The sequence below is a fragment of the Haliotis cracherodii genome, unplaced genomic scaffold (genome assembly GCF_022045235.1).
Source record: "Haliotis cracherodii isolate W230 unplaced genomic scaffold, xgHalCrac1.p SCAF_7, whole genome shotgun sequence".
Taxonomy (NCBI): domain Eukaryota; kingdom Metazoa; phylum Mollusca; class Gastropoda; order Lepetellida; family Haliotidae; genus Haliotis; species Haliotis cracherodii.
In genome coordinates this window covers 23588315-23600899 of record NW_027266330.1, presented here as the reverse complement: position 1 = coordinate 23600899, position 12585 = coordinate 23588315, and the positions used below count along the sequence as shown (strand labels likewise).

The window sequence follows — 12585 nt, the reverse complement described above, 5'->3', positions numbered from 1 at the left end:
CAGGTCATGCTGGTGCACATAGATGCTATCCATAACAATGTGACACTGCCTTGTGTGTGTGGGAAGACGTACAGGTATCCATTTGCTCTCAGGAGACATAAGAAGAATTGTCCATTGCATTTACAGTCACTGGTGTGATGTTTGGAAGTGGTTCTTTAGCCCTTAAGTATCACCACATTTGCTGCCTTTTTGAAAGGACTAGAATTTCCAAAAATGTTTTTGTAGACATTTTAACTGGTAAACAGACAATGAGTGAAGTCAAAGAGCTATTCATCAAAACTGACTGATCATAAGTATTCACAAACATATCAAATTTGTACCGGGTTATAATTTGTTTTTGTTTACGTTTTTTAAAGCTTTTTACTTTCCATTTCAGTATAACGTGTACAATACTATATAAACAGTACATATTACCATACGGGGCGGTGTGGTAGCCTTGTGGTCAAAGCGTTCGCTCGTCACGCCGAAGGCCCGGGTTCGATTCCCCACATGGGTACAATGTGTGAAGCCCATTTCTGGTGTCCCCCGCCGTGATATTGCTGGAATATTGCTAAAAGCGGCGTAAAACAACACTCACTCACTCACTACTCAGTGAGTTCACCTGGTTCATTTCAAATCCATATACCAGGAAAATTGAGTTTTATATCGTCAATGTTATTGGGGCGTTCGGGTAGCCTGGTGGTTAAAGCGTTCGCTCGTCACGCCGAAGACCCGGGTTCGATACCCGACGTGGGTACAATGTGTGAAGCCCATTCCTGGTGTCCCCCACCGTGATATTGCGGGAATTTTGCTAAAAGCGGCGTAAAACCATACTCACTCACTCAATGTTACATAATTCTAAAATTTGTAATAACAATTACAGAATAGTCGTACATATCTAAAGTATGTTTTGAATTGGGAATGTGGATGTAATATTTATATTTTTGTATCATTCATGAAAAATGTTCCCGATTTTCCAAAACACATTTCCATGGTTAACACATATCAAATGATTTCAGTTTTATATTTAATATAAAAATTAGTTTTGAATATGCAAGCCACATTCCATAAAAAAATGTAATGTGTTTGATTTCATTATGACATTATGATATGTATTCTGTGGTATGTTCTTTTCCTGTGTTCATAATAGGGGGGTTGGGGCGTGGAGTACAAACTGCATATATAAGTGCACTAGCCAGGTATGCACAAAACATCAATGCCAGAGAATAACCATCAAGAAAAAAATACTTTATGGATAACATCTGGTTTATTGGTTTTTATCGGATAAACGAGACTGGTTATTCTTAGTTTGATTGACATTCCAGAAGTAGGAAAATAATTCAGAAAAGGGTACTACTTAATGAATAACAACCTCTGGTTTATTGCATACAGCGACGTTTCCGTGTAGATTATCACTCCAGCTTGATAACTGTCCGTTTACATACGTTCCTCTCGGAAACGGGGCTACGAGTGGCCCAGTCGCCTAAGGCGCCGCAATTCGCTGTGCAGAGTTGCGTCCCTTGGACACGCCAGAAATATGTGATTGTAGGTTTGAATCCCGGAATATTGCCGAATGCGGCGTTAAACAACAAACAAACAAACAGTCACTTACGAACTGTGTTTGATAAAAATTGGCTATCAGTGTGTAGCATCACTGCCAATACAGCAATAAACTTGGTCTGATGTTGTCATGGTATGGCTTGAGAACTGCTGTTTTCACAAGTATACAAGTCAGTATTATTACCCATAGGGTTAGAAATAAACGAGTTCTTTAAAACCGTACGTGCACAAATGAAATATCACTTCACGTGGACCAGGGTATTGTTGACGTCATTCGATTTTGGTGATGTTACCTTGAAACGACGTCACAGCTGAAGATTGTTGACGTCATTTGACAATTGTGGTCTTCTGAGAAAGCGGTCGTGATCAGGGCACTTTTCTAATGGTGAGCTCAAAAGAATTAAGAAATAATGAGTAATAAAGAAATTATTATGGCTCGCACGTGTGTCATACTCACTCGCTCTCGATAAATACAAGAATTCTGACACTCGTTTCGTAAAATTAGTATGACGCACATGCTTGTATAATAATCACTATTTATGCAAGTTCACAAATTGATGTGAGAGACTTAATATCGTCTAATATCGTCCAATTCTTCAACATATGGTTCACGACACAGAAAGGAAATGTTTTTGCAAATGTACATGTTTGTCATAATTCTATCTCGCTGTTTATATGTGACAGGAAGCATGTCCGACAACCAATGGTGACTTGTGACCGGTTCTAACCTTGATGTGATGAGGTCTCTTATTGGGGTATACATTTGGACAAATCATTTTCTACACTCACTGATCATATCCCCAGTTGACATACAATATTTGTCCAATTTTGTAATGATACAGTAAAATATGCCATCACATGTTGATAAAATTGTGAAAATGGTTTCATGCTGTTTGTGTCTTCAGAAAATTAATGGGTGGTACGGGTGGCCCAGTCGTCTAAGGCGCCGCGATTCGCTGTGCAGAGTTGCGTCCCTTGGGCAAGCCAGAAACCTATGATTGTGGGTTTGAATCCCGGTTCGCCCCTATTATGTTTCTAGGTTTGTCAGCACCATACCCGTGCTCGTGGGTTTCACTGAAGTGGTAAACGTCTGAGACCTGCATCACTTCGGGCTTTCCTCCCACATTAAGCTGACACTCAGCAAATTAATGTAAGATATTATGGACAACAACCTTACCACAAATGTCCAGTTGCAATAACCTGTTCGTACATATGATTTTTTATTACTTAGAAAGATTATTGCCTGACTGTGGAATATAGGTCTCTTTGTAGTTATATCATAATTTCATTGTTGTTTGGGGATTTGTTCATGGAAAGGTCATGATACATGTATTACACATATTTTATACATCAATAAAATATCAGATTTCCTTTGCTTTGGTTTCTCACTTGCATAGGGGGGCACTGGCGCCGCGATTCGCTGTGCAGAGTTGCGTCCCTTGGGCACGCCAGAAACCTATGATTGTGGGTTCGAATCCCGGTTCGTCCCGATTATGTTTCTAGGTTTGTCAGCACCATACCCGTGCTCGTGGGTTTCACCGAAGTGGTAAACGTCTGAGACCTGCATCACTTCGGGCTTTCCTCCCACATTAAACTGACACGCCGTGATATAACTTGTATACTGTTAAAAGCGGCGTTAAACCCAACTCACTCACTAAGTTGCATAGAGAACTGACTTCAAGTGTGTTTATTGAACAGCTCCGTCTTATCTTAAGGATTTTGTCCTTGTGTACCAGCCATCTGGAAACCTGTGGTCTGGTGGACCTCAATTTGTCATTCCCGCATGGGAATTTAAATCCTTTAATGCAGTTACTGCTGCACGAAAGTGGAATACTCCCCCAGAACAGCCCCTGCACTTGATATTTTTAAGTCAGGACTTGCCATTGCTTCAGGACGGTGGAAGTACTGGTCCTTAACTCTAGTGGACATATGAATGGGTGTCGTTTGTGCTGTGAGCGCGGTTCGTTGCGTGGAAGTTAGCGCATGATAGTAATTCCTGTACTTATTATTATACAGATTTTATTTGCTTTGCTTTCACATTGTTGTGTGTCACACTGCAATGATACAAAGTTGTTTCTACAAGACCAGACTGGATTCCATCATTGAAAAGCGTAGTCAAACAGTAGTTATAATTGTTAACAATTTGAAGAATACTTCACCCTATTACATCAATGCCATAAGTTCTGTGTTTTGGCTGTCACCACACTATAAAATCTTTAGATACGTAAACAGTTGTACAGGAAATAGTATCCTGCTGCCTAATGCTCTTTTCTGTACAACTATTTATGGAAAGTTGACACTGAAGTGGACTTCATTTGAAATTCTGATGGCACGTATAATCACTTTCTGATTATCCCCATGAAATGTTATGTAGTTTACTTCTGAGTGTACAAATCGCTACTTATGAAGAAAGTTGTTGTTGCGGCAAAAAGGCGAACAGAAAAAAGGTAGTATCTAAAATTGTGGGGCGATTTTATTAGTGTAACTTAAAGCAGAAGCACACTGTCAAACAATCATTATTGTTGGTGTTTCGAACAAAAATCATAACATTAGTCCAGACTAGCACAAACAACCCCACACACATGCATGCATATTTCTATAAAAGTGCAGCAATATTGAACGCGAGTAAGTGAGTGGGTTTTTTCAGCTGCCTTATCAGACCCGGGGTAGAATAGCACTTCAGCAACACATGCTTGCCGTAAAAGGCGACTATGCTTGTCGTAAGAGGCAACTGACGAGATCGGGTTGTCAGACTCGCTGACTTTGTTGATGCATGTCATCGTATCTCAATTGCGTGGATCGAGGCTCATGATGTCAATCAATGGATTGTCTGGTCCAAACTCGATTATTTATTCGAGTGTGGCGTTAAACAACAAACAAACAAACAACATGCCTTATCAGTACTTTAGCCCGACCAAAATGCATGCTACAAATAGTTGACTGTAGTGTTATTTACTCAGCAGACTTCTGAAGACTATCTACATAATAGAAATGTGTTTCCGTGTATTTGCATATCATCAACCCCCATTGGTGTGGGACAGTGCTCATTATATCCATCACTGGTTTGTTAGGTCCAGACTCGTTTGAGTATAACCCTCCGTCATAGACCAGACATATTGCTGAATGTGGCAACAACAAAAACAAATCATATGTGCCTCGGGTCACCCATACAGAGACATGTGTATGTGTGCCCCTTGGAATTTAATTGTACCAAGATAAAAATACTTTTGATCATTAAAAAATGTTTGTCAAGTATTCATCAAATCAATTTTCTCAATGTCACTCAATGGTCAAACTTGTAAAGATGAAACTACAAGTGAATCAGTTTTAGGTTTCCCTGGGATGACCATTATGAAATTAGTGATTGTAAATAGTCGAGTCTGGACCAGACAATCCAGTGATTGATGTCGTCATGAGCATCGATCAACGCAATTGCGATGCTATGACATGCATCAACCAAGTCAGCGAGCCTGACCACCCGATCCCGTTAGTCGCCTCTTACGACAAGCAAAGTCGCCTTTTACGGCAAGCATGGGTTGCTGAAGACCTCTTCTACCTCGGAATCTTCACGGGGACACACTGAGGTAGAAAATAAGCAGTTGAAATTTAGAAGGTTTGCCTCCTTCCTTTTCTTTAAGATCGAACCTAGTTTCAATGTCTGAATTTATTTTGTGAATTATACTGTGTATATACACGCTCTTATTCCCATTTTCCATGTGTTTGTCCAGTTTACGTTGTGAATCTTTAGTTTCATCCGTCAAGTAATATGCATTGCATCTAACATTGCATCTAACATTGCATCTAACTCGTTTCTTTATTAATGGTTTCTTTGTTCTCTTTCGTTTAGGTCAAGTTCATGACAGAAGAGATATTGCCGGAACTCTTGACCTGACGTATGACCTTATCCCTGGTATATTTGGAGCTGATCGTCCAATGAGAGCAGTGGAGTGCCGTCAGTGCGGGAAGATGTTTGCCAGTGCCAAGACGCTGAGCTGCCACAAGACTGCGGTGCATGACAGGAAGGGATATGCGTGTGTTTGTGGAAAGGTTTACACCTACCCCTCGGGGCTGTGCACACACAAGAGGACATGTCCAGTGTATAATGCTCATCACACTCAACTGGGATAACACAACATTTTCTGTAAAGTGTATTCTGTTTTCAGATGGATTTTCATTAAAAAGGGTTCAGTAAAGAAATAGATTTCTCATGTCAACAATTTATATACGACTCCACAATGTTAAGGACCCCCTCCCTTATTTCATGCCATGACAGATTAACTGTAGATATAGGAAAGACTCCCTTAAATTGTCATTTGGAGATTAATTCAGACCCTGCCACACGCATATACGAATGTTTGACAAATCGTCAGAGCATGATTCATCATTGATTACATTTGACCACACACCATTGTCGTCTTTCTTGGTTCTTTGTATCCTTACGAAACACCGCCAACATGTTTTGTTGATAGCCCTTCCTTTTTCTTGCGGCGGTCGGGTAGCTTGGTGGTTAAAGCGTTTGCTCGTCACGCCCAAGAGCCGTGTTCGATTCCCGACATGGATACAATGTGTGAACCCAATTCTGGTGTCCCCCGCCGTGATATTGCTGGAATATTGCTAAAAGCGGCGTAAACCCATACTCACGCACTCTCTCCTCTGTACTCCTTTGTAATTCATTTCATATTTTCGAATATCCCCTACTGTGTTTGGAGAGAACATAACCCGAAAGAAAATGCGTACAATGGTACGGACGATCAACAGAACAAATATTAAATGACAAAAGATGAGGGACATTAATAACAGCTTGAATATTCCTCAGGATCTTCCTGATATTTGGTGAACATTAAGACCTCGAGATTGGCTAACTCCGCGAGCCAAGGCCAAAGATGGGAAAGGGTACGTGAAGAAACCGGTTGGCTGGAACTTCAAACCATAGTCAAACACCTGTGCAGAGAGTGGCGTTTAAGGCTACTCTCTGGACTGGTTGCAGAAGCCAAGCCGAACAAATAGCTCACGCCGCCACTAGAATGCCGGGGTCTAGTCTTCTGTGAGATGACATGTAAGTGAAACAGATTTGACAACACATTTTGGTTGGAGTACTGACGTTGACATGTACTGAGTTTCATTATGCCATGCGTCTTTCAACCCGAGATATTAACCGATAACCAACATGAACATTGACTGGTGTTGCTCTTTGCTCACTCAGTAACATTAATGGGAAACTCTATCAGTTTGTAGACTATTGTTTTACAGCCAGAGGCCGATATCCGACTTACAGAAAGTCTCACGTACAGGCATCTGCATGTGGGGAGACGGGAACCGAGGTCACAGGACAAGGAAGACACACTCAAGCCACAAAACGCTTTTTTCAATGTCACGATCACTTCCAAAAATGAGGGGCGGTCGGGTAGCCTAGTGGTTAAAGCGTTCGCTCGTCACGCCGAAGACCCGGGTTCGATTCCCGACATGGGTACAATGTGTGAAGCCCATTATTGGTGTCCCCCGCCGTGATATTGCTGGAATATTGCTAAAAGCGGCGTAAAACCATACTCACTCACTCACTCACTCACTTCCAAAAATGGAAGTTTGGAAAGGTTTTGAGTTCACCAAAAGTTCAGAAAATAATGTGGTGAAAAATGTTTAACTGTAGCCTGGCTGCTCTAGACATTCTATACACTGTCCCTAACTGCAGAGATACATAATAAAAGAATACCCTGGGCGCCGGGACATGTCCAAGCGCTAATTCCGGGGAAGGAAAACCCTTACAAGACAGGGTGGCATTGGTGGTTTACAGACCGCCGTTATTTAGCTTGAATATAACTGACTGACAAACAGAATACCGTTGCGTCCCCCTCTTCGGGTCAGGATTCGCTGACAATTGGTTCATGTTACTGATACTTGATTGGTCAGTATCATACTCATGCTTGTGGGATTTTACAAATGTGATATGTCTTCGACCTGCATTACTTCTGGCTTTTAATTCGAAACAGAAACGTATACATGAAACAAATATACGTTTTTTTAACAATTATTAGACACTGACGTTCACACATGACAATATAATTACAAATAAATAAATGTACTATGTTGTCAGTGAAGAGATAACAGATGATGTCATTGTAATAGTTTATTTGTTGTTTGACGCCGCACTCAGCAATATCTCATTCCAGATATATGATGGCGGTCTGATGAAAACTGATGATTTACATTATGAGCAACGATCCATGCAAAAGGGATACGATGACACGAGAATATGCTCATCAGTGCCTCCCTTCAGCTAAATACCGAGAAAATGCATACACCACTGTGATATGAAATCACCAACTGCGTGTAAGACCCACATTGTTGTACTCAATGTCTTACTCAGTGGTGAGGGGCGGTCGGGTAGCCTAGTGGTTAAAGCGTTCGCTCATCACGCTGAAGACCCGGGTTCGATTCCCGACATGGGTACAATGTGTGAAGCCCATTTCTGGTGTCCCCCCGCCGTGATATTGCTGGAATATTTCTAAAAGTGGCGTAAAACCAAACTCACTCACTCACTACTCAGTGGTGAACTGCAAAGGTTGGTGTGGCATACTTTGCTACAAACTGAACGTCGGAAAGGGGCTGTGGGGTAGCCTAGTGGTTAAAGTGTTCGCTCGTCATGTCGAAGACCTGGGTTCGATTCCCCACATGGGTACAATGTGTGAAGCCCATTTCTGGTGCCCCACGCCGTAATATTGCTGGAATATTGCTAAAGCGGCGTAAAAAATACTCACTCACGAAAGTAATGTTAATCGATGCTTTCTATATTAATGAATTATACCTAACTTTCCAACAAACTATCTGCATTTGTATGCCATTCGTGGAGTAATTCGCTGTTTTCACACAATCAAACTTAACCCTGGAGCTAATGTGCAAGTGGCCTAATCTTATCAAATGGGGGCGGTCGGGTAGCCTAGTGGTTAAAGCGTTCGCTCGTCACGCCGAAGACACGGGCTCGATTCCCCAAATGGGTACAATGTGTGAGGCCCATTACTGGTGCCCCACGCCGTGATATTGCTCGAATATTGCTAAAAGCGGCGTAAAACCATACTCACTCACTCACTTATCAAATGCCCTTGATTCTGTGTCTTGCCGAATGTAACCCAGTTTCTATAATTCAACAGAGAGATAATAAACGTGGCACAATCCTCAGCGTAAAACATGCCGGCAAGTGGTACGAGAACAAATGCAGAACGAGGCCTTACACGGCGTGTATCGAAACATTCTAAACAGATATCACAGGCTTGGTATAAATATCACTGGTAACAATGTATCATCAAACACCTGGTAAACCACTTATTCTACATATACGTATAAATTATGACCCAATGAAGCTATAAATAATTAGCACATAACAACATTACATATATATGACGATGAGATATCATAATCATAGTTTATACTTCCTAGAAATGCAATGCTCATGCTTTATCCTTTGGTGAATATTTGACCCCTTAGATAACATATCAAGCGGCACAAGATTACAAATTACTGTGTGTGATTAATATCATGACACAACAGATAGCGAGACAGTCTTTCAAAGGTTGTCCGGTGAAATTAAATATTTTCTGTTTGACTTCACGGTATATGTGGTATTGTGCCAACACCATTTTTCTGTATTTGATACATCAAGATGAGGATAGTTTCACTGCTTGTCACATTGATTTGGGTCCCAGTTGTGACAGCAGCAACTACAGGAAAGCCATATCTTTCTCGGGTTACTTATGTTATGTACATGTACGCAGTGGGTACAGTTGGGCAAGCTTTATTTAAAGTTTTAGCATGTCAGTTTATGCTAACATCCTTTAATACTGGCTTCATTACGAAACACACTAATTACCAACTTGTTGAACGCCTCTTGTCTGTGGCGATCAATCCACGGCACGACCTGGTAATTTAAGTATTTTGTTATTTTTCAAAATGGCGGAGGTGATCAAGGGGCGTGTACATATTCAAACTCCTCATTCAGGCATTGAAACGCAAAATGTTGCCTCAATATGTTGTCAGGTGACGCTTGCTAGGAATTCATCTGTACTCAGTTGTGTATGTATCACAAGAGACTTCTTACGTAACAACTTCTACCCTAGATTCAGTCTATACATCGTGAACGTCTTGAAAAAGTTCATTTTGGGTACATGTTGAGGCCTGGCATGTGTTTCCAGAAATTTATGTTTTCAATGTTTATCCCACGTATGTTTAATAATAGTCAAAACGGGTAGCTCAGCTGGCCTTATCTGAATGTCTCTGCCTCGTCTCGATGCACAAACGCGTTGTCATCTTGGACGCGGTATTGTTTATCAGATAAATCATATTTTACTATTAGTGATACCTCCCAACATGATCAGCCACAAAGAGCCAACACCCGTTCCAGGTGATGCAGCCCCCATATCGTTATTGATACTCAACGACGTTCGTCAATAATGGTTTGGGATAGTGACTAGCACTTGACACCGCTGATTGCCGACGCTACACCCTCACGCACATTGTGATATGGTGCCTAAAACATTTATGTAATTGAATGTGTGTGCAAAACAAGCTGATCTGTGATCTGAACTGTCAGGCTGAACTGAACCTTCATGTCCCTACCGTAATAAAAGGGGGTATTGATGTCTCCCAGATCCTTTCCTGTGTACATATGATTGTCCATGTTTCGGTTACAAATGAAACAAACAGCAAAAATGTTTGTCAAAGACAATCTTGAATGTTTTTGTCATTAATGTTCACATCTTGTCAACAGCATGTTTGTATGGTACCTGGTTCATCAACCATCAAGTTATAGCTGGGTATTTGCCTCAAAGATGCACACCATTTTCAAAGCTACCTAAACATACATGTACATTTGTTTCAGAGTTGAAGCTGGTGCACATGAATGGGTCAGCTATCCAAGTCTACAAGAAAACACTGTGTTATCAAGACACCTATGACGTGCAGTGCGGCGAGGATTGGTTTGCACCAATTAGAAACACATTTTCCCTTAAAAACCCTGCGCTTTCATCAGCTAACAATTGCACAGGCCAGAATACATACCCCCAAGTTTGTTGTGATGTGAATCCCACTGACTGCAATTTTACCAGTATGAAGAACTTTGACAAGATAAGAGATGTGTGTTCGGGGAAGACCTATTGCACGGGTCAGAGAGCGCCGTGGCACCCCGTGTATGCCTATAAACCCGATATGAACTGTCCATATCAACAAGGACTGACAACAGTGCTGACAACACAGTACGTGACGACAGAGTACATGTGTGTACCATGTAAGTATGTATAAGAAATAATCAATAGTTAAACGCTGACCACTGATATGCATACATCTACATGACATTTTGGAAATGCATACACTTTGTTATGGCCGTAACCTTTATTTAAAATTCTGTAATGTTATGTACATAAATGTTCATACACACCACGTTGCCTTGCATAGCAACCTACTTTCGAGAGTCTTTCTTTCTTTTTGAGCTCCAAAGATACTTCGACTGATCTCGTATGTATTCATGACAGTGTGCTATATATAAAATAACAACACCATTTCTTTGCTTAAGAATGAACTTTGACAATTATTTATAAGGATGCACAGTAACAATTTTCAATTAGCGAGGAAATGGCTGAGTTTCCCTTCCTTTTTTCAAACGAGGATTTCAATGGTCGGATTCCGGAAGTTGAAATACGAATCAGACATTGTATGACACTGAGTTGTATAATCAAATGCTGTTTGTTTTTGCATTTTGTAATTCTTGTTAAATTACAGTAATATTACACCATGATAGCCTAAATTGAAAGGGCCAGTCGTGTAGCCTTGTGGTTAAAGTGTTCGATCGTCACGCCGAACATCCGGGCTCGATTCCCGACATGGGTACAATGTGCGAAGCCCATTTCTGGTGTCTCCCCGCCTTGATATTGCTGGAATATTGCTAAAAGCGGTTTAAACCCATAGTCACTCACTCACTCACTCACTTAAGTTGGAAGGAAAGCCAAAATTATTCAGGACATAGGTTTTTACCATATGTTTTTCTTATATGCAGATCCTTCAATTCAAAGAATGTGTGAGAAAGGGACAAAAAAAACGGTAAAGGACTGTTTCTTGCATCAAAACATTATCCAGACTACCTTCCTGAATCTACAGGCTTTAACTGCTCCTGCAAGCTTACGTTTCCGGCCAATAAAGTACTGCAAGTTGCAGTGATTGATCTACGACTTTGTTCTGGCAGTGGTGGATGTGGGCGTTCTCTCAACATAGGTGACACCAAGGTCATTAGTGTCACTAACACAAAGGAGGAGGACCCTACCTTATCTGACTCAGTCGTGGGAGGTATTGTTGGACTAAAGGAAATTTATTCCGGCGCTTCAGCAACTGGTCACGTGACGATGAAACTTACAGATGTGGATTCCAAAGATGCTTTATATTTGTGGTTGTATCTGTATGCGGAAGGTAATTATTCAGAGAGAGAGAGAGAGAGAGAGAGAGAGAGAGAGAGAGAGAGAGAGAGAGAGAGAGAGAGAGAGAGAGAGAGATGTATATAGGCCTGAATGAACTATTATTGAAACGACTGTTGTCAGGTTATAGGTAAATATGTCAGAGTTCTAAGCATTACAAATTTTTTTGTTACACTGACCACGCCTCTCGTGACGTGCTGTTGATGAGAGATTAAATATTTCAGGTTCCGATATGACCTTAACTTGTAATGGTGAGACGACTTTTACTACACCCACCACCACTTCCACCACAGCTGCACCAACCACACCGACTAAACCAACTACTTCCACCACGCCTACGACAACACCTGCTACCACGACAACGGCTGCTACAAAACAGCAATCCACAAATCCTGGTAAAATCAATATATACTACAGCAACTCAGTGTAAGGAGAGATTCTCGTCACCATTGTTCCTTTTTTACGAAGATAGCAGGTTCAGAGTTAATTCTCGTCACCATTGTTCCTTTTTTGTAGGGGCGGTAGGGTAGCCTAGTGGTTAAAGCGTTCACTCGTAACGCCGAAGACCCGGGTTCGATTCCCGACATGGGTACAA

At 41.2% G+C, this 12585-nt stretch overlaps 1 protein-coding gene and 1 pseudogene across 1 annotated transcript in view; both read left to right on the top strand.

Moving 5' to 3' along the window:
- Nucleotides 1-12585, top strand: part of LOC139447746 (uncharacterized) — a 166463-nt gene that overhangs the window by 98133 nt on the left and 55745 nt on the right. The gene's annotated exons all lie outside the window — the stretch shown is intronic.
- Nucleotides 9194-12420, top strand: LOC139447803 (uncharacterized; annotated as a pseudogene).